General features: G+C 33.0%; 1 protein-coding gene across 1 annotated transcript in view; it reads left to right on the forward strand.

Moving 5' to 3' along the window:
- The window catches only part of Ugt50B3 (UDP-glycosyltransferase family 50 member B3), a 118,221-nt gene that overhangs the window by 48,579 nt on the left and 42,850 nt on the right, over nt 1-26,792 (forward strand). The window lies entirely within an intron of this gene.

The raw sequence follows: 26,792 nt of genomic DNA on the forward strand, positions 1-26,792 counted from the left end.
AACAAAAAGGTGACTTTCGTGAAGTCCTTAGTTTTCAAGGTATTTGACATCGTTTTTGCAAAACATGATATTGCACTTGTTTCGGAAATGGGTGTGTTTTTTGCGTAAAAAATCGTGTTTTTTTTTTATTTTTAATATAAATCTAATTCCCATCCGCGAACAATCTAGTTACGGTATTACTATATATCTGAGCTATAAATTGCAAAAAAAATGCAACCCTGCTACCACGACATTGACACGAGCAAAGTTTTTCAAGAGAACAGTGAGAACTGCCGCAAGCGAGTGCTGCCTCCCGGCCGCACGATCGGCTAGGTTCGTAATTAGTCGGAACCATTCGGATTTTTATGTGCGCACGCGCTCGCGTGTTGCCAGCGCTATCTAACTAATAAACACAATTACAAACTTAATGATACCACAAATTCCAATTTTTGAAACTTAAATTCAGTTCATTTTACATGAATAATTTCACGCAGAAATAAAATTACGCACAGCACAGAATCTAAAATTATGTTTCTTGATTATAATGTCACATCAAAAGTGTCTGCTTCATAGTGAAAATTTAAATATATTTTTTCATTTATTTCCATGTTTTAATTCCTGGTTAGTACTATAATTAATAAATACTAAAATAAAACAATGTACCCGATCCTACATGATATCTCAAGTGACAAATTTCGTCAATCGTGATTATAAATATTTTGTATTGACATCCTTTCCAGCTTTATAATCTCGTGTGAGTGTTATATATCTGCTTTCTTTGTTGTTGGATGCCGTGAATAATGGTTTTGTAGGTTGGAATTCACTAACGTAATTAACTCTAACTATACCGTCGCACGTTCCCTTTTTTCTTTCTCTTGAATTAAGTCCAAGATGATATTTAAAATTTAAAATGAATTGAATCTATCTCAATGTCACAATACGTTTTACTTCAGAGAAAAAAAAATTTCATGGGTTTTATTTTTCAAACCCGAACAATTTAATATACTATATAGTGTGCTTTTTTTTTTCTTATTATTTCTGGCTTTCACCCTTCAAGGGTGTTCTTGGCCATCATTTAAAATTATTGAGAAATGAAAGGTGAATTTAAATATTAATTTTATTTAAATAGGCAAATTTCAAAATTATAATGAAAATTGGAGTCGAGTTCAGACTTAGAAGAGATGAGTTGTTGAATGGAGGGGAGGCAATTTTAGATAAGGCTTGATAGAGATTTGTTAAGAGAGGGACAACCAAAAAATATGTGATCTAAAGTTCCCACTTCTAGACCACAGAATGTACAATCTGGGGAGTCAACAACGTGAATTTTATAAAGATGGGAAGGAACGGAACAATGTCCGATCCTCATTCGAATGAGTGAAGAAATTTCTTTTTTGGAAAAATGAGGGAATTTCTGAAACCACGGTTTTGATGGAATAGTCCTTTGTATTGAGGCATAGCAGGCTCCCTTGGATTGACTAGCAATGTGCCAATACTCCGACCAAACATTGCGGGATCTATCTTTGATGATGGAAAAAATGTCAGATAGGGGAATGTGGTTTACGAGGGTAACAACAGGGTTGGACGCTCCTTGTTTTGCCAAGGCATCCGCAATATCATTACCCATGATACCAACATGTCCAAGAATCCAAATCAGAGTTACAGTTTTACCAGAGCTTTGAATGGAGGCTATCATCTCTCGAATAAGGCATACAAAGTGATCATCAGGATGAAGAAGAGGACTGGATTTAAGTTTTTGGAGGGAACTGAGAGAGTCAGAGAGAACGAGGGAATGTTCAAAATTATTTTTGATTATATATTTGAGAGATTCTATTATTGCAATGCACTCGGCTGAAAATATTGAAAATTGATTTGAAATTGAATGAAATATTCTGTCATTAGAATTATTGTGGTAAACGTTAATACCTATACCACAGTTAGGAGAGTCGGGAGATTTGGATCCATCAGTAAATAAAAGAGAAAAGTTGGGCCATTTAGATGAAATAATGTCATTGAACATATTATTGACAGGTCGGGCCGGGAGATTGGAATGACTTTTAAGGATTCCGATCCCTTCTATTATTGTTGGGGATAGGGTGACGTGACTATATTTTAATTTGTATAAGGGAAGTAGATCATTTTGGATGATGTGAAGCTCTGAGAGAGACTTAAAATTTTTACAGATGTCAGGAAGAGGTTTAGTTGAAGCTCTGATTGTAGATGAATGGGTTGAGTCAATGAACAACGAGACGCTGGGGATAACCTGATGACATTTAGAATTTAAACATTTAAGAACAAATTTGTCAGCAAATAGTTGACGCCTTAAATAAAGAGGAGGATCAGAACATTCTACTTGAAGGGAATTGATGGGTGACGATTGCATCGCTCCAGTTATAATTCGCAAAGATTTAGATTGAATTTTGTCTAATTTATCAAGTACATTTTTTGAGGCAGTACTAAAAAGTGGGCAGGCATAGTCAAGATGGCTTCGAATAAGTGCGTTGTAAAGCAACTTAATGCAATTAGGGTGAGCTCCCCACCAAACGCCAGATAATGATCTGATGATATTTAAATTTTTTTCGCATTTAGTAACTAAATTATTAATATGGGAAGACCATTTAAGTTTCCTATCAAATGTTACTCCCAAAAATTTTACTTCAGAAGCGTTGGGGATTGGAGAATTTTTAAATAAAATTTGAACGGGGGGGTTTTTATGGCGGTTTGAGAAGGTGACACACTGAGTCTTTTGGATTGAAAGTTCAAGACCATTTAACGTGAGCCATGTGCAAAGGGCATTCATGGCTTCGTTAAGATATTTGACGGCGAGAGGGATGATTTTGGATGATAAGAAGAAAGCTATGTCATCTGCGAACTCAATAACTTTTACTTGTGGGGGAATAGCGACATGCATATCATATGTGTATATATTATACAGTAAGGGAGACAATACATCGCCTTGAGGTAAACCCTTCCAAATAGACCTATTTTGAGGAAAAATATCTGGAAGTTCAATGAAAATTTTTCTTTAATAATAGATTGGACAAACATGGGGGGAAGGCCAAGGCCTAGAAGTTTTTTTTTCAAGATTGGGATGGAAACATTGTCAAAGGCGCCTTTTATATCTATAAAGACGGCAAGACAAACTTCCTGTTTAGAAATTGATAAATTAATATCAGTGCTGATGATGGCAAGGTTATCTTGAGTGGATTTTTTTTCCTAAATCCAAATTGAGATGGAGAGAGAAGCTGTTTACTCTCGACAAAAAATTCTAATCGGTTTTTAATTAATTTTTCATAAAGTTTACTGAGGGTGGATGAAAGAGCGATTGGCCTGTAGTTGGATCCAGAATTTGGTGATTTGTTTGTTTTTAAAATAGGGATGATTATTTGACAATTCCAGTCATCAGGCATTATACCAGTCTGGAAGATTTTATTTAAGATGCTTAAGAAGTGGTTTAGAACATTATCATTACTATTTTTGATTATGCTGTAAGGTATACCATCTCTGCCTGGAGATGAGTCCTTGACTGTTGATAAACAATTTTTTAGCTCAATTAAGGTGAACGGAGAGTCTAGCCAATGATTAGACATAGGAGTATTATAGATGGGCGTTATTTCATCTAAGTTAGGTACAGAAGGGGGGGCAATTTTGTCCAAAAATTCATCGATCCATTTAGAATGAGACGCTCGAGGAGATGGTGAACTGAAGGAGGATCGAAATCTTCGGATCATAGACCAAACTTCCGAAATAGGAGTGTTCCGAGATACTGAACTACAGAAGTTGTACCACCCGGATCTTTTTTTTGACCTCAATACCCTTTTGGCATTGGATTCAGCGTTTTTGTATATAAGATAGTTCTCCATAGTCATATTGTAACGATAGGAAAGAGATTTAGCTTTCCGAATTCTTACTACTTTGGAACATTCCTCATCCCACCAGGGAGTTGGAGGGAGTTTTTTGGGAGATTTAGTTTTAGGGAGAGGATTTGATTTATTTATTGCAGTTATGAGCATTGATTTGAAGTTATTATAATCATCTTTGACGGAAAATATATCGGTGGCGGGTGAATTTAATAGGAACTTGTCCATATGAGAGTTAAATTCATCCCATTTGGTGTGTTTCGTTTTAATTTTTGTCGAAATATGAGACTTATCTGATTGGAAAGAAGTTTGATAAGTAATGGTGATCGGGAAATGATCACTGGAGCAAGGGTCGGTGGACACCACCCACGAGGAGAGAGAAGCCAGACTAGTAGAACATATCGATAGATCCACTGCACTGGGGTTTGTGCTGGGGCGTGAGATCCTAGTAGGAGATCCGTCATTCAAAGGGAAAAGGTTGGATTGATCTAGGAAATCCATCACACTTCGACCATCTCGGTCGGAGAAAGCAGAACCCCAGACGGGGGAATGGGCATTAAAATCGCCTAATATAAAGAAAGAAGGGCTTAGTTGACTTACAATTTGCAACCAAGTTTGTTTATTGAAGTGGGCTGTTGGGGGAAGATAGACTGAAATAAAGGATGTGTCCTTTATTTTAGCTGCAACCATTTGGAAGTCAGCATTGGGGGGTTTGATATTATTTATTGGGGAAAATGATATGGATTTTTTAATAAAAAGGGCAGCACTGCCGCCCGAACCTTCAGGGCGGTCGTCGCGGAGACAGGAATACCCTCTCACATTAAAGTGGGTGGATGGAGTAAACCAAGTCTCCGAGATAGCAGCCAAAGAAATAATGTTGGAATTTAATAGGTTAAGGAGATCAGATTTGTTAGAAATAGCACTTCGGCTATTCCATTGAAGTATTCTGACATCCTGAAGAGTCATTTCGAATAAATGATTTTAATGTGGAAATAATAGTAGCAGCGTTGGACGGTAGATTAGTTTGAGAAGAAATAAGGTCAATTAGAAGCATAATAAGAGTTTGGATAAATGAAGAATTGTCTTGGGAGAGTTTTTCAGAAAGTTTAAGAGAGTTCATTGAGGACGGATTATAATTATTTGCACACCCATTTGTGGCATTTGAAAGAGGTGAACCATTGGGATTTAAGAGCAGTGAGTTGTGTTGTTGCTGATCGTATCCAGGAGCCGGTTTAGAGATAGCGTTTTTGTATGTGAATTTAGTTGAACGAGAAGAAGTTGTTGTAGTGGAGGGAAAAGGGTTGGATGAGGAGTAGCTGGATAAAGCCTCAGCAAATGATTTTTTGACAGGCGGGAATAGTTTAGAAGCCTCCAGAAAAGACAAGTTCTGAGAGGCCATAGAAATTTTAATATTTTTTTGACGAGATTGTTCTGGGCAAGATGTGTTGATAGCTGTATGTGAGCCTGAGCAGTTAAAACATTTAGGTGAGGAGGAAGAAGGATATTGGTCAGCTGCGTGGTTTTCTCCACATTTAAAACATCTGGGTTGAGATCTGCATGCAGCTTTGGTATGACCAAAACGGCAGCAATTGAAACATTGAGTGGTGGGATAAGTATACATTTCAACTGGTAATGAGTTGAAGAATAAATATATATGGGAGGGAAGAGATTGACCTTCAAAGGTGATAACGACAGATTGGGAGGGCTTCCAAGAAATTATACCCTCAGATGAGTCCTTGTAATTTAGCCTCCTGGCTTTTATGGGATTGCCAATGTGTTGGGGGGTTGAAAGTGAAGACAGAATTTCTTCGATGGACAGATCGGTCGAGATACCTATGACCAGGCCCATGCGAGTGACATTGAAAGTAGGGATATATGCCTTGAACTTTGAATTAGATGAAATGAAGACATTTTTGATGAAACTGTTGGCAGCTGACCCTGAGAGGAATTCGACGGAGATTCGGAAGCGACCCTCGGCTTTTACACCTTCAGGCTTGATTGAAAGATTCTTGCTATTTGATAGGAATTTGCCAAATTCAAGAGGGTGGATGGTTTTTCCTTGCTCAGTTTTTTGGGCGTATACTATGAATGGGCCACGGGAATGAGGAGAATAAAAGTTTGTTGAAGGAAGTTGAGAAAGTGCTGGTGGGGACTGTGAAGTCGAAGGCGAGTCAAGTTTTATTGGGGAAGAAGGAGTAAATTTCCTTTTTTTGGTAGAAGTCAAAATGACAGAATCACTGTCAGAAATTTCTACATTTTCCCCGTCTGGGGGGTCCGGAGAGGGATCTGGGGGCTTTGTAGGGGGTCCAGGAGGAAAATCTTCCTCCATTATTCACAACAGTAAACAACTACAATAATAGTATGAAAAATGACAGAAGTAAAAAAGTTTATAAATATCTGGAAATCAGCAGCGAAAAGTGACTCCTGGAAGATCAGAAGGGAGAAGAAACCTCAAGGCACAACACACTACACTTTTTTTTGGCCAGAAAACAAAATAGAATAGTAAAAAATTAATTTTAGATAGAGCAAAACAAAACAACTGATGACAGCCAAATGTTATCGTTGCAATCGTTATATAGTGTGCTTATCGGGAAAGATTTAAAGAAGAACACAAGAAATGCGATTTGGAAGTATTTCATGGTCCAAAAGTCTGGCCAATCCCTAAAAATTTCAAATATAGAAATTCGTTTCATGTAAGAAAGTTGTAATGGGGATATACGCTGTAGGGTTAACTACGTTTGGTGACTTAGCAGGGGTGTCCGGGTTCATGAGGTGAGGTTTATCTAGTCTTGTCGTTGGATGAGTTACACCGAGAGATAGGTTGAGGGAGAAATTTTGACCTTGACCTATCCAGCCGGACTCTCTCTTGACCCTTGCACTGCAGTGGGAGGGATAGATTCATACGTCAGTCACTCCTTGACGATTGACCCCCTAGATTCCTACTCACCCCACACACATTTATCTTGGCTAAAGCCATTTCAAGCAACGTTTCAATTCTGTGGTGGTCTGAATACACTAGGCCTATACTTAGTATTAGTATTTTCCACTCTGGAACGTGCCGAAAATATACTATATATTATTTTAAATGAATAAATTGTGAAGTTACACAAATTCATCAACTAAAATTTACTTGCGCGCGCCGGGATTTGAATCCGCGACCTTCGTATTGCTAGTCGAGAGCCTTATCCCTCGACCAAGGAGGCCGTCAAATTAACTTATTAACTAATTTAGTCGTGTTAGATTTTTTTCTTTAACCCCGCAAAGGAGACCCTGGGAAAAATAATTTCCCTCGGGGCCTATGTCATCTTTGGGGATGCTGCGTTTAGTTTTAGTCGCGAAAAAGTGGTTAAAAATTAAAGTGTTGAATATTTATAATTTGTATTCTAAAATTTAGGTCTATCATGGTACAGGTATGAGCCTAAAAAAATATATATATTTATTTTACATAAAAGCCGAATTTTAAATCTCAAAACCAAAAAAAATTAATACATGACCTGGCCTATGTTCTTTGTAGAAATTTGAAAATAACACGCAAATTCGGTAGAACATTCAGATGAATAATTATGGTAAAAAGCTAAATCCTTCAATTTGTAACATAAATAATACTTTTTTTTTGTATTTCTTGGGCATTAACTATGTAACAATTTCTAGACATTTTTGTATAATTGAGTTTATTTTTCAATGTACATTTGTTACTTAAATTTTGTTTACTTTGCTACCGGTTTCGACACAACTGACAATCTTAAAACTAACTTTTAAAGATAAATACCACCTATGGACAAAGACATTTTCATAATCTGGCCCCAAAAATTTTCAATTTAATAGAAAAAAATATTAAAGACCTGGCAACAAGTGTAAATATAAGACACAAAATCCACACATGGATAGTCAACAAAGGCATTGTATACTGCGGACAGATAACATCTACAATACCATAAATTATAGCACACTCCACGCCTGAATGTTTCTCTTCTGTTCTCACTCATTTATTTGTATTTTCATTATTTCTTATGTTTTTCTTTTTCTTTTTAAAATTCTTATCTTTCTAATTACTATACATCTTTTTTATTTTTATTTTATATATATCTTTTTATTTACATCTTTGATTCTATGTAAATTCGCATTATCTAAAATTAAATCAAACTCTCGCCACCTCAGAACTCAGAACTGGCTCAGCCTAGTGAGGTGGATTATACCAACAAAAAAATGTTAATTTATTGGTTAATAAATAGTAAAAAAATTAAAATTTATACAAGTACAGAAAGATTTAGATTTTATAAGGTGATTTTAGGGGTGGGGGAAGGGTGGGGAAGAAAGGTGGGAGGTGTCAAGAAAACAGGGAAACATTGTCAATAAAAGTGACTTTCAGGGTGCTATATATAATCTTGTTAATTAAATTAATTTTTTAATTTATTTTTTTGTTGATTTCTAATGTTTTTAAAGAAGCATTTCAAAATTTAAATATGTATTAACGTTTCAATATTTAAATTTAGTTGATTGTGTCGAAACCGGTAGCAAAGTAAACGAAATTTAAGTAACAAATGTACATTGAAAAATAAAACTCAATAAAACAAAAATAAATAATACTTCTCCAACGCAGTATAATGAAGCAGGTTATAATGTATTATTAAGCAAGAAAATACACGGAATTAGTAATTAGTTTGCAGAAATATATGAGTATTTACTACTGTACATATTGAAAATACTGGAAAATAAATAATAATTGCACTGCTACAAATTCCTTCTTTTGGTGCGCTTGCAAACAGTGCAAACAAATAGCCATAAATAAACCACCCACTAGATTGATAACTCTGTGCTTTTTGTTTCTGTGTATATATATATATATATGTACCAACATTTGTTTTTCGTGTAGCTTGGATACGTCACACATACCAACGACGAGGATAAAGGAAACTCAAAAAATATGCGACCATAGACAATATCATCTCATTCGGAGCCTGCCCCATTATTTAGCCTAAAATATTTTTAAAATAAATAGTCAAATGTCTGCTAGTAAAAGAAAATGAAAAATTCAGTTACATTTTAAGTATTTTTATTTCAGCAATACAATACATTATAGCCACATAATAGGTTAAATCTTGAATGTATTAGAACGATAAAATTATACTTTGCATGGTATAATTACGATCCAATACGGCATCACAATACGCATAATACTGGTGGTAACAAGATTACATAATGAGCCGGAGTAGTGGTTTAGTCCGAAGAAGTCGTAGATCCTCTTGACGCACTTGACTTCCTCGATAGTGAAGGCAGGAAGATGAGAGGAGCTGAAGCCCTGCTGTGAACTGAACTCGTTTAGTCGCGTTCCTCATAGAAAATTGGATGACCGTAACACTAAAAAACACTAAAATCCTTTTAACAAAAACATACTATATAGTATATGGTCATGAAATGAAATCAATGACAAATTTAAAACGTCTTCCTACATTGTTTTTTGGAATGTTGTGAATATTATTCAATTACTGTGAACCTTTTTAAAAAGCCTTGATATTGGCAGAAGAATTTTGATTTCCTGGTTCATTCCAATCAACGTTAATAATCATTCTTACTATTCCTGAAAGCATTAAAGCAGTGGATTAATATATTTATTAGTTGTGCCCACATTTTCGTTTGTTGATGAATTACATGGAAAATAACAAGTATACTCTTCTACTAAACATTTTGCGTTGCCCTGAATACTTCGTCGTAGATCCTGGAGTGGGATTTGATCAGAGTATGTGCTTACAAGTAGTCAGCAATACCTAGGAAATTACCAGAAACTATTAATACATCATAACTTGATGTATTAAAGCTTGTCATGTAATGTTTATGTTGATTTTTTAACCCGAGAAATTCCTCCCCCTCCATATCCTTGTTGGTATACTAATGGAGGTTCATTTAAAAGTCGATTCTTATGATTCTGTCTCCGAATGCGGTGTAAGCAACCCGAGCATAATCTGCGAAGTATTTTTCGATCAGGGGTTTCGGCCACCCTTCACTATCTGCATACTACACGGCCATACTCCACAAGCCACAAACTGACGGACATCGCTAATATCGGATAAACAATATATTCAAATCTGCCAAATTTCTTTAAACACAACAGCGTGCTTCAAGTTCAAGATGTCAAACGAAAAAAACTCAGGCAATATCTCAAAATTCAGAGTTTTTCAATGTGTTTTTAGGTTATCAACATGATGACGTTTCAAACCATAGAGATTACCGTGTCTTTTTTTCGGTTTCACTTTTCGATCGCTGTTATACCCCTTGCGGTTCCATGATAACCTAACACAGTGACAATTTAACACACTTTTAAAAAGTGATATAAAGTAATTAGAAACTATGAAAAAAAAATTTTTTAACCTAACCTAACCTAACCTACATAATCCAGTTAATAAAGTTTTTTTTCATCACTTTCCATGACTTTATATAACTTTTTAAAGATGTGATGAATTATCATTGTGATGATTTATCCGTTTACCACCCCTTGCAAATATCTGTATGCAGAGTTAACCCTACTTAGTACTTTCAACACTTTTGTTCAGTTTGCAATGTTTTCTGTGTATTTCAAATACGCTATATAGGTAAAGCTTTTATTTAATTTTTCGTAAAAAGATACTGTTGGAGAAACTAAATAAAATTATGTCTCCGGTGTATGCATTTAAAATAAACATTACTATTTTTAAATAGTAAAATTTTAGTACCAAACGTGAAAATTGTTGTAAAAAACGCTGACCACATTTTTGCTTAATTTTTTACTCCAATCGTATAAAAATTGAGAGATCTCGATATTTCGAAAACACATTAGTTTTGATTGGGAAATTTATAAGAAAACTGAAAGTTCTCTTCTATCTCGTTCATAAAATAAAAAATAAGAAATATTTTTTACGATAACGGCGCGAAATATGAATTATTAATGTTGGCTATTTTTAGGATTTTATTAATGGCCTCAAATATTTATTTGAAGCAAATTGGAAAGAATTATTATTTCTCTTTCTGACGGCAAAAAAATTATGCATTTCCCATGATATAAAAAAGATAAAAATACTGTCAGGTGCATACAAATTGTGTCAATTGTAGTTTTAAATATTATTATAACGTATACGTATGTAGCTAGATTTAAATGTAAAATAATAGTTTGTGTTTCGTTTCTGCATCTTTCCGTGTAGGTGGTTATTTTTCTTTGAAATATGAAATATTTAAAAAAAATGGTGTTTTGACTTAAGCTTGGTTTCGGTAATGACACCATAATATGTATTAGAGACACGAAGCTCTACCTCCTTCATATAGCCGTTTAAGAAATATAATTCGGCAGTTGGGAATCTTTATTTTCGTTTATCTCAAAACAGTGTTTTTGTAGATAGGCCCCTGTGATCTTAAACCACCGTACAGTTATTATTATAGTCTTGAGTAGGTATTTGAATTCATCCCTCGAAAAATGTGCTGGGCTAGTTGAGTCTTTCATCATTGCAAAAGCAACAGTGGCAGAACATTTTCAAATATAGCCAAGTAATTCGTAGCCCGGGAATGTTGTCTTTAAAAAAAATGTAATTAAAAATTTAAAAAACATAATAAACTTATAAAAAAAGAATGCGTGGTTAAACATATTAAAAAAATAAATAGGTGCACTCATTTTTTAATTATATAATAATTAGAGAATTCATGAATTCCCGAATAGTACACAAGTCTTTTTAAATTATAGCCCGTTCATTATTCATAGTAAACACATTTTTTTTAAATACCCAAGTACTTTCACATCTTACACGTTTTACAGTTTTATATTTAATTTAACTTACTTTTTTTTAAATTCAAATGTCATTATTTAACATACGTTCATATTCACCTTGGCAAAAGTCACCTGGTTGACCCAGTTAGGAGAATACCATAATCAAACATTAAACAAACTATAATTTTTATGTTGAAGATTTCTTTATTTTCAGTAATATTATTACTTAATTTATAATGATTTCTGACAATTTACTAGGAAATCAACAAGGGCATTGGCAATAAAATTAAAAACAATTTTATTTACTTTTTAAGTACACCTGTATATAAGTCATATAAATAAATCGTCTGTAAGAGACTTCAGTAAAGTATGATAATGTCTTCGGTAGCAGAAACAGCTGTCACGCGTAGCTATAATTACACAGCAGAACTTGTTTATAAATAAATGGTATAAAATTAAATACTACTTAGTACCAAAAGAAAAGTATTAAAAGAAAACATAATATTAAAAAGGAGTTCTACAAATTGAACTCTTTAACAATAAATAATAATTAAAGTTACAAACAGACGCAATGTTTTAAAATGGCAGAATCCACGGTCACGTCTTTTCAATGTTTGCATGTCAAGTTTTCAAACAGAATAAAGCTGAAAACAAAACAGTTTTTTGCTGGTGAGAAATTGAAATTTCAGAAGATATCATCAACATGCAAACAAAATTGGATTACTTTAACAGAAATGTGCAATGTTATCCTAGTAACATTTGAACAATATTCGTGCCTGAATTGTTAGGACATCAAAAAAACTGCTAAAAATTAAAATAAAAACTGGACATTTCCCGGCTAGATTCATTGATGTATTTATTTAGATGACTCATGAAGCGAAAAATTAGGTTCCACATTTTTACCCCCATTTGACCTCCAACGCTCCCTTCGTTCTAACTAAAACTACCGAATCCAGTATACGCGCACCGCTTATCGCGTTCTAATGCTACGTATACATACGCGAGCCGATCTGCCGAGCTGAACCTCAACTTATGGGAAAGTAACGAAGCAACCGCAAATGGCGCGAAACGCCGCTTGCAGTTGCTTCATTCCCGTTTTTCCCGTATTTCGTGGCTCGGTTCACGTTTGTGTAAATGTTCCATTATCCATCACGTTTTGATGAGATATTAATACGCAATAGCGGCTCTAATTGTATAGCCCTATAGCTACATACTAGAGCCGATTGTTTAAAGATGGTTCGTTATAAGGTATTTAGCGATTATATCTTGGAAATTAACGTATGGTTATCGAGGAAGACATGGCACGACCAAGTGAATCAGATACTTTAGTCGGGCCATGTCAAGAGTCAGAACAATAGAAGAGTATGTATGAGACGATGTATGAATGTGAATGAGGCAAGAAGTGTGTGCCAAGACCGAGTTGTTTGGCGGTCCGTCCTCTCTGCCTCCCCTGCGGAGAAACGGCGTGATGGTTAGTTAGTTAAAATGTATTTATGATAATATGACCGCTCAGTGGCTGAGTTGACAGAGACATGTTAAAAGACATTTAGATGGTCTACTTCTATACAGAGACATGTTAAAAGACATTTAGATGGTCTACTTCTATACAGAGACATGTCAAAAGACATTTAGATGGTCTACTTCTATACAGAGACATGTTAAAAGACATTTAGGTGGTCTACTTCTATACAGAGACATGTCAAAAGACATTTAAATGGTCTACTTCTATACAGAGACATGTAAAAAAAGGTGATTTTGTGATAGTGATGCAATTTCTGTTGATGAATTAAGCTCTGCTACTGTTTCAAGAGAGAAACAACTTAAGTGTTGTCTGGTTTCAAAGGGAAAACATGTAACATAAATAATCAAAAATGTCTGGAAATATGTTGAGACGGTGATGATTTTTAATTTTTAATTTAGTTATTTATTTGGACATTCACACATTATACTACAAGTTATAAGGTTCTAAATATTAATTTACATAGTTAACACGCCTATTAGGTACGTATATCCTTAAAATGCCTTTGTAATTTAGTCTGAAATTAATGCCGAAATTAATCCTAAAAAATTCTATTTTATGTCTATTTTAGTCGTACAGCAACGATATACAAACACCAAAGAAGTTTCTGACTACCAACAAAACTTTTCCTTTCCTAAAGACCCTCGTATACCTAATATCCATATTTTTAAATACTTACAAAAAACATCACCCGCAATCCGCAAAGAAAGAGTGTCGATTTTTTTATTAAAATACCCACGATACTCGACGTTTTTACGTTCATATCGGAGCTATCGTATTGAAAGTGAAATTTTACGTTTGTAACAACCGGTTTGCGGCCAGCATTATATTATTCTAATGGCTCTCGGGATGTATTATAACAGAACGTGTATGCACGTCATGTTTACGAAGAATTATGTCAGAAAATTGAATGGTAACGTCTATGAATGTATTGTTGTAATGAGCGGCTTTGACAAAGTTATATTGTGACACGGTGTTGAAATTTATTTTCTAAGAAAAAAAAACATTGAAGAGTGGAATAATTGATTTCACGCACATTATTATTTAAACTGTGATCACAAGAAACCCACAAGTGACTAATTTGAATATGAATGTTAATATCTTAAACTCGTCAACTGGAACGAATATTTTTAATGATTTATTAGATGGTGTGGAAGTTTTCTGTTCTTGAGCGTCGTATGACCAACACGTTGTTATCCATTCAAATCACTTTCGCTCTAAAATGTTATTCGTAACCTTCTGATTAATAAATTATTAAACGTGGAAGTTTCTTTCATTACTCGGAATCAATGACCCCGCAACACCGAGTAAGTATCCTGGCGAACCACGAATCCTGCAACACAAAACTTCCACAATGGGTTTATTTATTTATGTCTATTATTGAATACACATTTTACAAATGATTACAGTGGTTTATACTGTAGTACAGAGAAAAAAGTACAGAAAAAAGGTTAAAAAAATAAAGAAAATAGGTTTATATAGGTAAAACTTTGTGTGGGTGATATTGTATGTTACGTGAACACCTCACTAGGAGAACCTGTGCTGAGGTGTAAATTTATTTGATTAATGTGTAAATCGTGTCAACCTTTAATTGTTTATTTTGCCGAAATCCTCTAACATTAAGTTAAGCTGTTGAAATCTCGATAGAAACAGAATTAGAAGTTATTTTATAGTAAATTTAAAAATGTATTCTTCTTTCAAATTTCAAATGCTCTTTAAGTTTCAGTGTCATTGTTTTTTAATTTCTTGTAGTCATTGGGTAATGAATTTTATTAATGTTTATATTTGTGGGATTTGTGAAGCTGAAAGTTTTTATAAAAAAAATATTTTACAAGAAGAAGTTTACCTTTAAAATTGTAAAATTACGAAATCTACCCAATGACACTATAAAAATACAAGACACGTTATATTCAGACTGATCGAACAAAAAATATTGCACCGCTTACGAAAACGAGAGTCATTCAAACAGTATGCGTATACGAATGAAATGGCTGCACGAAAGGCTAGCTAAAGTAGGTATGTCAACTGGGACTGGTTGTTTATATGCATATCTTCACTCCATTAAATTTTCTAAGCATCTGTCACAGAATTTACACAAAATATATACACATGTCGAATAAAGTTTTATTAATACATTAAATGATTTTTGTACCTACTATACCGATTGCTTGTCAAATTTCGAAATTAAGGACGGGTATCGAACTTGAATAATTTTACGCATTACGCGGGACCACAATTTCAAATTTGAAATGCACCAATCTAACCGTGATATATTTTTTAGGAGAATCTTAAAACAAACAGAAGTAGGTACGTAAATTAAGAAATTCATTGTTACTCTAATTATATAAAATTTTAAGATTTGTAACCTGGGTGGTTAATAAATAATAAGCCTTTTAGGTAGCTACATACTTCATTAACATCATACAAGAAGTAACTTCAGTAGGTTTTAATTGATTTTTTTAATAACATAGGTTAAGAAAATCGTAACATCGTAAACGACAAATTGTCCAAATCGAGATAATTTTTAATTCCGTTATTGATTTTTCGCATCCAAAAATGGCATAAAAATAAAGGACGGGTTGGTTCTCAAATTTTAAAAATTCATCATTTTTCTAAGTAGATTTTCACGTTCCGTGAAGGTTCTATCAAATTTTTGTTATTATTTTAGTTTTGTGAAGCAACTGGCCAATAATAATATAATAATAGAACATGAATAAAACCTTCACAGAACTTGCAAATAAACATTGAAATTTTATTATTTTGTTCAAATTCTGTGAAACAACACGTCGTTCGTTCTTGATTTAGAATACAGGCTGCTTTTGAATATAATTTTGTTTTAAATCAAAATCTTTTGTCAATGAAGGTTCCATCAATATAAAAAAGAGTTTCAATGACTTTCATTTATTTTTTAATGTGTAAGTTATTACGGGTTACTTTTATCTTAAACTATTAAACCTTTGATTTATGATGCAGATCTTTTCACTAAACATAGCCCATTTTCAAAAGGGAGTACGTCCTATGGTGGAAAACAGATAATGCAGACCAGCTTCTTCATATCTTCATGGTGGAAAAACGTAAAGAAATATCTCGCTGTCGTCTGTAAGAAATTGTCATCATTCATCAAAAAAATAAGGAAATAGAGGAAGGGAGCGTTTTCATAAAGAGTATCATAGTCACATATCTAAAAAAAATGTATACAGTTTTAACTCGGGTCAATGTTGTTTGATAATTTTTAAATGCACATTCAGTTAACTGTTAGATATGATGAATAATAAGAAAACTTAATTCATTTGTGAAAAGCCATTTTTTATTTAAAAAAAGGAAAATATTTCAAATTTTTACAATTAGAAATATCTAAATATTTTAAAAAAAGTCACAAAGCGAAATATTTCATACATTGTACTTTTAAATTTAAAAAATATTTATACACTAGTGGGCTCGTGCAGACGTGGTCCTGCCACAGGCAGCCTTCTGTGTAGACCGCATTTTATATAGACCTCATTTATATGTAAACCGCCTTCTTATCTGGTGGCGCTGTTGTCGGATATTTTATGCATTTTACATACATAGAATACATGCGCAAGTCACATGCATCGTAGATAATTTTTGGACGTTTCATTTGATATCGATCTTTTCAGAAGATTGTGTTTATTGTGAAGTTAAAATTTGTGGTTGTATGTATTTTTAGATGAAAAATCTGAAAAAAAAAATTGATCACGACTACGACGGTTAGAAAACTATCATATATTTCAAGTTGGAAATAACAAAAGACATTTTAAAAATTTTATATAAATCGGTTGGGCGGCTTCGGAGATTAGCGTGTACAAACACAGTGACACGTGATTTTTATATATTAGATTAAACCTAAGAATGAATGTTAGCTTTTACTTTCTAAGTATCTACCACACCTAAAAAAATATTATAAATATTCGCAAATAATTTTTTTAAATATAATAGGTACGTCCATTCTAAAAAATGCACAAGTAATGCCTAGGCAAATAATGTGGTAGGGAATCAGAATAAGAACCAGATTGAAATGTAGCTAAAAGAGTGCGCACACTGATTCACATATTTATTTCGTTTCGGGAAATTTATAAAAAACAAGACTTAAAAAACATATACTACGGGCTGTGTAACCCAATCATAACCTTCGGTTGCATTGGGTGGGGAGGTACGGGAAGAACAACATTAAACCCTTTATTGAAGGCACAAAAATCTATTTTACGTGTTATTATGAAGAAACCTTTCAATATATTCAAGCGACGCTTTCTCCAAGGAACTTAATGTACCAGATGTCCGACAGTGCAATATAATGCATTTTTTAGTTGTTAACCTTTATGTTTCATGTTAAGTAACTAAAAAAATTATTTGAGTTCTACTCAAAGAAAACGATAGGAAGCAATTCAATTTATCTAAAACAATTTTTTGGTATTCATAATATAAACTAATTCGTTATAAAGATTAATAAAAAATAGTGATTTTCCATTAAGCTTATCCTTAATATATAGCTTAAACACGTCCTGCTATCATTTATTCGCAAACAATAATAAACAACTAAGGAATTTAGGACTTTTTGAAATGAAAGTTTCATTTTCGTTTGTAAATATTTCCAGGTGACTGTAATATAATGTTTTCAGGGGGTTTTCTGTAATTTAATGAACCAAAATATCAAAGTTTTGATTTTAATTTTTTTAAACTCTTGTAGGGGCGATCAGGTGATCAAATATTTGTGTACCTACAGCTTTACTGAACTTAAACATTTAACAAAGTTGAAGCGTGAACGTGCGGAGACTTTTTTCAGAATTTCGCAATATTCTGAAGAACCCAACTTATAGTTTCTTTTCCAATTCTAACTTTGTGTATCGAAAAGTTCTTCCTGAAAATAGATACTGGCTGAAGGTCACCCTTTCAAGGCACACACCTGGTACTGTAAGTAATTTAATCCTAAAAACTTTATCTTGACGTTTCTTCCTTTGTAAAAAAAAATATCGTGGATGGAATTTTTTTTTTCTATGTTTGTACACACAGTTTACACGAAAATAGATAATAAGTGCAAGTAATACAAAAAGTGTCCCTAACATAAAACATTGTAGTTGTTAAATTTTTTTTTAATTTATCTGTATTAGGTGTTTTGTTTATGGTTATTTTACAATTTTTGTTGTGTTAAGACAACCAAACTAGGCACATGCCCGTGATGTGGTGGGCGAGATAAAATAAATGCACCGTTTGGTATTTCAATCACATTTATTACACAATCTCTTTCATTTAATATTAATAAAAAGGACGCTTTGTTCATAAATTTTAAGAGAAAAAATATAATTCAGTTAATTCTTCATAAAAACCCGCTAAACTGCCAAAGCAGTTTGTCAGCATTATCTTAAATCAAAAAATGGTTACTATGGTAAAACAGGAATCTACTAACATCGTTCTATTAAAGGAATCTGTGATATATCTAATGACAATATTACGAGTAGTTTTTGGATTTTGAAGCAAATCTTGATATCAAAATTATCATTTTGTTCAGCTCTTTAAAATTAAACAATAGTTGAGTTTAAAATAATTAGAACAATCTAAGAATGTTTAAACAATGTTCTTATGTAAATTACTTTATCAACTAAAATTAATATTTTTCAGCTCAGTTTATTATTTCTGTCCCTAAATATATGAACTATTAACATTTCCACTGAAAAAAAACTATTATGTCCTACGTGAAAATGATTTAATTCACATTCCAAAGCCAAACGAATGACAAATTATTTTTTCAATTAGTGGTTTATTATTTTTATCCTGTGCTATTATGATTCGTTGAAATTTCCATTGAAAACAACAACTGTGTAAAACGAAGGAGAAAATTATTTAAAATACTTTCAAAACCAAATAAGTGACACATACTCTAGGAATTTGTGACAGTAGAAGAAATAATATTTAGTCACAAAGCTACTGTAAAATTCAAGAGGAACATGAAATTGCCTAGAGCGTCATTATCTCAGCAGAATATTTTTTTTGCATACGTACAGATGTAGATAATTCGTCAAAAAAATATTGTCTATGGTCAAGTGTTCAATTATATGTTAACTGTTAATAAAATGCTGCTGGTGAAAGAGTATTATGCAGTTATTATTTCCCAGTTGTGTATGCGATTAGAGTCGGCAAAGAGAATAGATAATAATATGCATGCACGACAGATATTGAACAAGAAACGCAGTGAAATGAAGTGTAGGTCTAATAATTATTATCTAGGAACTGCATTATTATTTGTAAGAAGTTAATTTCTCGAAGGAGAGATAAGCAACCAATGGATTATATGAACGTTATATAATTTTTTAATTTAACTTTAGGTGTAGAAATATTGTGTTTTGGTACTCAAATAAATGCAATAATTGTGCTCGGAGATTTTGAAGATAAACCATATGATATTTCTAATATTGTGGCTAATCAAATATATTTACTAAAATGATTTTAAAAAGGGTGATTCTGATAATTTCTTCCACTTTGAAATCTTAGCAGAAAATACAGATTATTAGATATTTTGAAATAATAAACAATGTTGAATCTAAATGAAATAAACAAACAGAAAATGTTTTTAAGTTTTTTGTTGCCTAAAAATCAATATATAATTTTTAAAAGGGTAAAAGGGCTAGTGATAAAAGAAACAAAAATTTACAATAGAAGAGTGCGTGTGGCGACGGCGTGGTATTTTTTTTCATACAAATCTATAGTTTCGAGATTAATGAAATTTTGAACACTTGACCTTCGAATTAAGAGGAAAGTAACTGTCCACATTCTATTTTGAAAAACTACCCCATCCCCTATTCACATCCCTCAAAGCAGAATTTTTACACTTGGCGAAACTTTACACACTTGATCAAAATAAGAGGAAAATAATTACTGTCCTGTCTTCACCTGATTTCGGACAACTCGCGTAAGCGAGATCTGCCGGTTACTTCAGCTATTATTTATAAACTAAGATTGTAATAAAACTAAAAAATAATCTCGAAACAGGGTTGGAGTTTACTAAACATATTTATTCTTTAACGTTTCCCGAATAAACGCAAGGTGTATTATAATAATGGTTGAAATATATTATATAATAAGTTATCTAATCAAATAGTTGCACACACCTGCCGCAGCTATTAGAACCAGTTTTCATAAAACCTCTATAGAAGAAAGTGGCTGCGAAGAGCAGATAAGTTGCGCTCATTTTTTGCAAACCACTTCTATAGAAACAGCTCCAAAGGTTGCTGGGAAAGTAAATATTCTGGCAAACAAGTCAAAATGTCACGTTTTGAACAGTAAATCCTATCATCGAAGACAATACTTCAAGTGGAACCCTTTTGCTCAGTTCCTACCGCCTTGAGAATTCCAGTAATAGAAATTGAACTATAGGTCGATGGGAAAGTACTCGTCGATGCTCCTGTGCAAAAAGGGTCACAATATTAGCTGAATCGGTTTGAAGTAAATTTGAAACGCTTTTTCCTACTACTGCAATGATGTATATTTAGTAATTATTAACAAAAGAAAAGTATGTGTTTACCGGGAAGGGTTATGTTACTAACATTAAGCACACTGAAGAATTAAATTATGGATAGTATCCATCTTACTAATTAGATTATTATACGCCGGTTCAACGTTTGTATAGTAAAGCTGAACTTGCCTGGTTTTAATTATACAAAAACACAGTGGTAAAAGGTAAACTTTTCACCATTCCAACCGCGCGGCGTTATATTATATATACAGCGTTTGGAAGTAAGGGAGTGTGTGTTTAAAGGTTCTCTCATTATCGCCCCTAGAGGAAGTCCACCATTCAGATTCGGAACCTTTTCAGAAATGACTTTAGCTATGTTTGGTGAATCTCCAGAAACTTCTACAGTTTCCTCTTCACTTTTGATCCCCCTTATCCTTTATTTAATATCAGAACATACCCATATGGGAATGCTTACCTACTTCCCTTTTCATAAGTTCGTTTTGTTATTTTCGCTTTAGTTTACAGTAAATTTTAAAGCTAATAATTTATAGATACCACTCTACTCAGCTATATAATAACTCACTTCCTCGTAAAACGGAGAGATAAAACTTATTCATAAAACAAGTAGAAACCTGGCTTAAAGTACTTATAGCATGAAATAACGTATCAAAAAACAACAGCACAAACACTATCAAATTCTGACCCAGCATAGGATCATCCGGTAGAAGAGACTATTAAATTGAATTCTTTACATTAAAATCGACTATTACTCAAAAATTATTTTTATATACCTACTAATTTATACACGTGTTCAGGAAACTCTTTTTTTTAACGTTAGCTCCACACAGGAGGCCCTTCCGGGAAAAACTTCCCTTAGGGCCTATGTCGTCTTTGGGGATGCTTTGTGGTGATCTTTTTAAGGAAAGGGGAGGAGAGGAAGTTCTAGAAAGGAAAAAAAAGTGTATCCAGAAGTAACGGACCTATGAATCCGTCCCTCGTACTGCGGTGCAAGGGGATGGGTCGAGAGAGTCCAGCTTAAGAGATCAAAATATCTTAGGTGGGCTACTGCATCTGCGCAAGACCTAGACAAACCTCAACCCACAAACTTGGACACCCCTGCTAAATCACCAAATGTGGCAAACAAAGAGTGGCATATGGTATGGGTAAATGGTTCCCGGGTCCTAAATTGAATCTGCATAATATTTTGAGTCGACTCTGTGGTATATCTTTATTTGATTTGAACTTTCGTTTTGGAGTAAATCGAGCCCGAAGCTGTTTTTAGGTCAAATTTTAAAATGCTACGAAAACCGGCTACAAAAGTATTTTATCATATCCATATAGTATGGAAATGGATTAAACAAAAAGAATTCGATCGTAAAAAAATGTTTTCCCGCCTGTGCTACAGGTTTTTCGTCACCGAGTATATTTTACATGAATTACAAGTTTTAAATGAAAGAAGATTATCCTCATCTAACTGCCGAACTAACGATAATCGTACGTTTAGCTGATTGTAGAGTTTTTGTTTATCTCAAGCAGTTAAGCACACGACCCAACGTCAAATAGGATATTCTATGATCTGAGTAATCAACCATGAGTAGACAGACTCGTTGAAAGTGGTCGTGGGCACGCGAATGTTGAAGGCGGTATGAATCTAGGACGACAGAGGATAATGTATTTGGCACGTTCTGCGAAACCGGTTACTGAACGGTCGTCGCACGCGCTGTAAAAAAACACGCACTCTTAACGGTGGGAATACGATAAAAAAATCGTCTGGGAAAAGAAAAATAAATTCGTGGTCCTCGAGATGACATATTTTAACATAACGCCGCATCAGAACTAAGTACTACATTTTACATCATATTTCCGCCTAGTAAAATAGATTAAAGTTTCAATTTTAGCTTAGCTTACCAGGACAGTGTATTATCAAATAGGAGCCTACATATTATATGATAAACACATTCATAAAACAGTGAGACATAATAGCTTTTCTAAACTATGGATATTAACCCTTCAGTACATTCATTACATTTGTTCAGTTTGCAATGTTTTCTATGTATTTTAAATGCGCTATATGTATGTTCTTTTTTAATTTTCCTTAAAAACAAATACAGTGTTAGAAACTAGATAAAATTATCTTTCCGGTGTATACATTTAAAATAAACAATACTATTTCAAATAATAAAATATTAATACCAAACGTGAAAAATATTGTCGAAAACGCTAACTACAATTTTACTTAAATTTTTACTCCAATCATAGAAAAATTGAGAGAACTTGATATTTCGAAAACTCGTTGTGTTTGGGGAATTTATAATACAACTGCACCTTCACTTTTATCTCGTTCATATAATAAAAATAATACATAATTTTTAAAGTCAAGCCGGTTGTAACGATAGCGGTGTGAAATATGAATTATTCATTTTGGCTAACAGATTCCAGTATAAATAATTGAGATAAACTACATATAATAGGAAAAAAGGTAAAAATACTTTTATAAAATATGGACGCCCGGTCATATATGACCCTCAAACGCTGGAGGGGTTAAATCTTTCAATAAATACTGACCTACAAATGTAAAAGTTTGATAAGCACTGGAGAGACCTTTAAAGTCTAATCTCAATAATTCTGGTAACAAAAGTGGCTGAAAAATATTTTCATGTACCGAAAGTCTTCATTGAACAGATAATCAATTTCACTATGCTGTTTTATGTCTAGGGGTCGAATGGTCTTATGTAACTAGCATCATCAGTTGACTTTTAAAACTGTACGAATCACATTTATGTCTTGGGATTATCTGCACACTGTTGAAAAGCTGATGTATGAGAAAATATTTATGAATCTTTTTGTTCAAAGAAAATTTAATTTAAGAGTATTTAATTTCAGGTTGCTTAAACACAGCATGACTTTACTACCATATTCATTTTTTATTAGTATTTCCTTGAAAAATCCAAAATGAGTTCCAGTGTCAATGCAAGTATTGACAAAACGCAATAATTGATTAAAAATTAATATAATTTATTTTTACTTTGTGGTGAGTTCGGTGATTTGATTGAGCTGGATGATTTTTCAATATCTTGCCTTTGTCGTCAATAGTATTAAATTTTCAATTATTTTTTGATAAGAGGATAATCCAACCTTGACCTTTAAAAATCATTTCTGTAAAGAATTACCAAGGTATTTTAAAGATACGTATTTTTTACGTAGATAAGCCTTTTTTACAAGAACCTCATAATCACTGGACAGAAAAATGGGAGAGGAAAAGAAAAACGATGAAAAGGATTCTTACTTACTAATTCTACTTTAAGCTATAGCCACATCAAGGAACGACAAAAAGGATTGTTCCAGGACACTCTTAAGTTTATTTTAAGCTATAGCCACATCAAGGAACGATGAAAAGGGTTGTGCCAGGAGACTCGGACCTTTACTTTAAGCTATAGCCACGTCGAGGATCTATCATCAGGACTATATTGAAAGTATCTTCGGCCCTGTAACGTGGCTTAACATAATATTATTATATTATACGTTTCAATAGCACTTCACCAGGTTTTGACCCTGTGACCTCTTATTCCTCTTATTTCGTTTTCGTTTTCGCTTTCTTCATTCCCATTCGTTAATAATTCTGGTTCTATATTACGAGTACGTCATTAGTTCCGGTCAAATATGTCATATTCTTCTCATGACACTTTCTTGCATATCCATCCGTTCTCCAAGTTCAAACTGTCTCATCTTGTTTATTACGCTTACACATGTATCTATGTCCTCCTTCATAACACGGTCGTAACTGATGCTTATTTATTTATTATTCATTACCACACACAATCCTTGGGGATTTAATTTGAATACATGAATAATCTTTCGCCTTCCGTCTAGCAGTTACACACCTTAATTCCATAATTTAGGGTTGGTAACTCCAATGTAGACTGCTAGCTTCCTGAAAAATAAAGACAGTAGGCCTGAAGATACAAGATAACAATTTATGTATAAGTATGCAAAAGCCAAAGTTATCTGTACACAGTGCCTAGCCTCAGGTCATCCTTCGTTGGCAGATGAAAACTTCACTCAATTATTGTGATTTGAGGCTATGAAGCACTATTAAAAATTTAATTGAAACATTGTTCAATCAAAATCAATGAGTACCTACTACCAGGCCTTTAATACCATTTGATTGAACTATGAGATAATTATTTGATTAGTTACATTATATTTATTGAACATGAATCTAGCTTTTACAAAAAAAATAATTTCATCTATATAATTGTAGGTCATAAGATCCGCGTTTTATAAGTTTGTTCCCAACTTTTTATTATTTTTAGTTATCAATTAATTTAAAAGTAAAAGCAAAGTGAAAGGTTAAAATATATAATTCCGGTCGCTTAGATAAATTTTGCTGAATTAAACTGGTTTTAAAAACCAATTAGTTTATAAATCCTTTTGTTTTTTAATGAGCCGTAACTTGACGCAAATAATAAACCATTTTCGTTTTTCTTCATTTTCCAATATTCCTACTGCCTACTCACAATAAATGATCACGGTAATATTATTTTTAACTGTTCATTGATGTCCCGGTGCACATAGGAACGGCCAGTGTAAATTACCGCGCCAAAAAGAGGTTAAAGTTTTGCCTTCAAACTAATCACATATGCTTTTAAAATGTTCTATATAAACAAGCTCCAAATGAAGCGGAAGAATTTATTTTGTGAACGTAGTGAGTTCTCTTGTATGTAGTTGAATAATAATTGACGGGGTAATTCCGCTCGTCCGATTATCTTCATTTTTAGATCAGAAAGTTTTTAATATAGATATTGAAGCGTCAGAAGTGTGCTTTAGTGCGTAATTATTGTTAAGACGATACAATACCCTAAAATAAAGCCAGAATCTTTCCGACGTAAGTGAAACAGCCGTGCACAATAATATGCGACGCGCGGCCCTTGTGTATTAGACAGACCTACGGTTTAATTTGCTCTGTCAAATCTCTGAAATAATGTGGGAATCTTAACGAAAAAAGTGATGAAGTGGTGTAAAAACAATGTTCGGCCAGCGGCCCGGCGTAACGGATGGACATACGGTCGACTTTGCCCTAGCAGGCCTAGAAAATTGATCTTTCCGTGGGGTTTATATTATTTATTTCTGATGAATGTATTACTAAAATCTCAAATGCTTCTAGAGGGATCCCTAGGGAAGTTACTAATTATTCGTCCAGTACAATAAAATCTGGGTCTTACAGCTAATCTTATAGTTAAAAAACGTTTTATAAAATTTTCAAATAATGGTGTTGTCCGATTTTTCTTAATCTTAAATATAAATAAATTACATCAGTATGGATTTCTCTAGAAGCATTTGAGAATTTAGTAATACGTTCATCAGAAATAATTAAAATGTGATCGTCGAGCAAACCCCCGTTATTAGAGTGTTATGTACGTAGATATAAATATTATGTATTATTTCTTACTATACTAACACTATTTTTTTTAAACATATACATGTATTGAAATATTTACTTTAGAGAGTTATATGTACAAAAAGTTCCACAGAGTTCCAACAATTCTTATAACTTTGTTATTCATCAAACGCATTCCTGTCAAGTATTCTTTACTACCCGACTTTAATGATGATGAAGATTTAGAGAAAAAATATAATTTACAAGTTATCGCCAATTTACAGTTTAATCATAAATATTTTGTTTTATATATCTCACTAATTCAAATATTGTAACACGATTTTTAATTAGAATGTGTAAAATAAAAGTATCAAAATATATAAAATAAAAGTATTTTTGGCCTCGTAAATTGATAATTCGGCCTTGTGTGCGGCGGTTATAGTTATTTTTGTCAAGTCTCGTACGTACACGTCATACGACTATTTATTATGATAATTATTTTAAAAAACATAATAAATTATCCAACTAATCAAATCTAGTTGGTATTACTGGCCCTAAGATGTATATCATTTACTTGTACAATTATAATTACTACCTTGTGTTTTAGGTACGTTCTACTATTTCCAATATCACAAATCATTCAAACGAGTTTTATGTTTTGATTTAAATAATAATAACGTAGCTGTAAAATGAATGTTTATACACGGTGTCAGGAAATTAATGGTTAAATCTAAAACTAGTGAATCTACATAGCAAGAGTGACAAAAAAATTATATCGATTTGAGCATTTCGATTTTATTTTAATTATTTAATTTTTTTCGGCAACTAAAGTGTTAAAAAAATATTGTACCGAATATACGGTTCGG

Source organism: Hesperophylax consimilis, chromosome 18 (assembly GCF_061612785.1).
Source record: "Hesperophylax consimilis isolate HC1 chromosome 18, BYU_Hcon_1.0, whole genome shotgun sequence".
NCBI lineage: Eukaryota > Metazoa > Arthropoda > Insecta > Trichoptera > Limnephilidae > Hesperophylax > Hesperophylax consimilis.